Source organism: Sinocyclocheilus grahami, unplaced genomic scaffold (genome assembly GCF_001515645.1).
Source record: "Sinocyclocheilus grahami isolate Dianchi unplaced genomic scaffold, SAMN03320097.WGS_v1.1 scaffold1180.1, whole genome shotgun sequence".
Lineage (NCBI taxonomy): Eukaryota > Metazoa > Chordata > Actinopteri > Cypriniformes > Cyprinidae > Sinocyclocheilus > Sinocyclocheilus grahami.
In genome coordinates, this window is record NW_015506359.1 from 174,854 (window position 1) to 178,745 (window position 3,892).

Consider the following 3,892-nt stretch of genomic DNA (forward strand, 5'->3'; position numbering starts at 1 on the left):
ACAGCTGGACGAATCTGATATTTTCTGCTGGACTGAACTGAAACAGAGAAAAATAATATGTACTTTATATGTACCTATTATAAAAATGCCCTAATATTTTAATATCTTTTTACTAAATATCATTGATTATTTTCAAGTTCAACTAAGGTAGTCAGTTGATTGATTCAAAATGACTACTGTCCATTAACAAGAATGCTTTCTGAGAATTGCTCACCCAGGTCCACTAAGCTTTAGTGGATGATCCATAGACCAATCACTCTTCAAAGATACAAAGCTGGGTGAATATGATCTCTGCTGCTGGACTGATCTGAAACAGAGAAAAACAAACTTCATAAGAATGTTCTAATTACAGTTTTTCTGAATTGCTAAAACACATTTAAAACCTTAAACACAAATCCAAATACTAAAACTAAATTCACAAAACCTCTGACTCTTCCATCAAAATGAAACAATCACCGCAAAACCATTTCACTTGCACTCAAAATCAAACGGTGCTCTCAGATCACACACACATGAGTCAATAAAATAAACACTACAGAGCATTCATTAGACACTACAGAGAAAAATGGAGAACACAGCATCCAGAACATTACAGAAAAAAACTATATTGTATTGAGTAAATTTTGCAATTCTGTAAAAAAGTATAGTAATTGCAACTGAGTAAGGTGAATATATTGTATAGGCCTACTGTATGTACTGCAAGAATAGTATTGTGCTGAATATTGAATAGTACTGAATGTTTGTATATATTCAGCACTTGGATACTGCAAAAATATTGCAGTCCAACTGCAAAGGCCAAAAAGGTCAAATAAAACTCTAAATTAATAGATTGTTGCACTCAAATACTGTGTACAATCGTAAAATCCGGGTCAATGAGAGATTCATTCTGTCTCAGCATCATGTCTTTGTGCTTGAGTCCGGCCTGAGCACTTTGTCCACATCACAAGTAATGTAGTTTTTTTTGCTAAACAAAGAGAAAAAAACCCTCTGGTGTGACAGATCCAGCCTCGAAAACACTCTCTAAACCTTACTCTTTCTCTCCTCTCTCCAGTTTTAGCAATTCAGAAAAACTGTAATAGTGAGAAGTGGTCCCTATACTAAAGTGTTACCGTATTTATTACTAAATAGCAGCTGTTTTAATCTTGTAGAAATGGCAATTGATGAACAAATGTATACAAATAGATGCATTTCAGAGTTTAGATTTGTGTGTCCGCATTCAGCTGAATATTTCAATTGAAAATATGTAAATAAATTATGAGTAAAGATGGAAGAATCACTGTGTACATTGGGTTTGAAATACAAATGCATCAACAACAAAAATAATAATCTTAAAAGTAAACATTGATAACTGAGGTTTTTAATGCCGAGTTCACACTGCATGATTTTCAAACTCGTCGGATCGCCGTTGTTTTCACACTGCGTGATTATCTGGGGTAGCATTCAGTTGTTGCTGTGTTCACACTGCACGATGGATCGGCAACAGGGGGTTTCACATTGCATGACTTCACAATAGGAAGAATCGCCGACAGCTCTGTCTGGTGCAGGGTTGCCAGGTTTTCGGGACAAAACCCGCCCAATTACTACTCAAAACTAGCCTGAAAATAGCCCAATTGCTTTCGAGGGGGTCCCCCAGTAAAAATCATGTTCGGGGGTAAAATACATTTTTTTTGGCAGGGTTGTCCTGGTACAATTCACATTCCAGGGCCTAAATATCACGTTATTGGGGTCGCTTCAACCTGCTGACACAAAAAACAACCGGCAATTTGGCAACACTGGTTCGCAAACTACTTTTCATATAACTCCTCCCCGAACTTCCCGCTGCCTTGTATCTTGGTCTCTCATTGGCTGTAGGTAATCGCCGATGTGTTTTTCAGTCAGAACTAATTTCACACAATGTGATTGTGAATCGCCGACAGCTCCAGATATTTAGCATACCGAATATTTCATGGGCTTCGGCGACGTGTCGGCAATTCCCTCAGATCGCGTCTTTGATCATTCACACTGCGTGATTTTCACTCGCGTGAACGAGCACCGATTTGCCTCCGATTTCGGGCATTTGTTGGCGATTTCGCAAAACCTGTCGGCGAGTAAAAAATCGGGCTAAAATCGTACAGTGTGAACTCGGCATAAGGTAGTCAATTGATTTATTAAAACCGACTACTGTTTATTGACAAGAATGCATTCTGAAATTTGTTTACCCGGGTCCACTAAGCTTTAGTGGATGATCCATAGACCAATCACTCTTCACAGACACACAGCTGGACGAATCTGATATTTTCTGCTGGACTGAACTGAAACAGAGAAAAATAATATGTACTTTATATGTACCTATTATAAAAATGCCCTAATATTTTTATATATTTTACAGAGGTGCCATATTCCTGAGACCTGCTGGCCATGTGCCTCTACTAATTTTAGTGGATCATTCATAGATCAGTCATTCAGCACATAATCTGACCTTTTCTGCTGGACTGAATTATTAGAGAACAGATTCAGTTTCTTCATTTATATCACTGCAACCTAACAATACTGATGTTGCAAGACAACAGCGAGGACGAGGAGGATGAGAAAGACAAAGACAAGTAATATCAGATGAAATGTGTGCCACCCTAGTCCATCATGTGCTCATAAATGGGAGGACTATGAAAGAAGCTGGACAGCTAGTGTAACCGAACTTAAGCTGTTACATGGTTGCATCCATTGTACATACTTTTAGTAGGGAAAACAGGTAATTTGCTTTATTACTCTGATACATGCAATGCTGAAGTCCATATAGATAAAATCTCCAATTTGTTTTCAGTTTAGTTTATGCCACAGTTAAGGATGACCATAATTCAGTAATGGTCATTTCGTTTTTGCAGAACTGAGAGGTGGCCATCTATTGAGGTAGGAGAAGACTTCTCACAGCTGAGCAGGAGACTGCCCTGCTGAATATGGTGATTGCCAATAATTTGGGAAATTCAAGCTCAAATAGTTGGAAGACCAGGTAGTCTTCCAAGGAAATTACAGCATCAGCATTTCCACCATTGACCCGATCATTCGGAAGAACCAAATAAGGACAAAGCAGCTGTACTATGTGCCTCATGAAAAGTAACGTCTCGGTTACGTATGTAACCCTCGTTCCTTGAAGGAGGGAATGGAGACATCATGTTGGTGACCAACGAATTGGGATCTCACTTAGAGAGACCAATCTACTTTGAGTGTAAACTAAATGAGCCAATGCACATTGGCATGCGATGACTGCATCCAGCTGCCGCTGATCGCAGCGCGAGCATAATTAAAGCAACAGGTGCAACGCATAGTTTTTGTTGAGGAGCCAAGCCGGTGACCCGGCTGCTCAGCAGTAGTACAGCAGCTGTGGCGACTGATGACGTGATCGGTGACCGATGAATTGGGATCAGTACCAAAGCGCCATGGATGCTGCCCCTTCCAGTGTCCTGTGTGAGCCTCCTGCACCCCTCTTTTTGGTGTAGGCCGGCGCTCGCAACAAGAAGACCAGTCACTGTTGTCGTAGCACTACCCATTCAGTGAGATTGGATAACACTGGGAAAACGTACCCGTTCCACTTGGAACAGGAATGTTGTGGATGCCCCATCCTTCCCAAAGGAGGTTTCGGAAGCACTTACACATAGGAAAACCATTTAGGTGCATATGGAAGATTTAGAGGTGATTGCAACCCTCTTGGAAAATGGCAGAAAGTCTGCCGGGGAAACACGGCCTCTGAGCTATACCGTGGAATTTACACATATGGGATCCACTTAGGTCTCTACATATGGAACTCAGCCCTCTAAAGGTTCTCACAGATTCATCGAGTGACGGCCTGGTGCCGGACGTTCCGCCACGTCTGGCTGCCGAGGAGATGGAGGAGCTCGACAGGGTCGCCCAGCCTGCA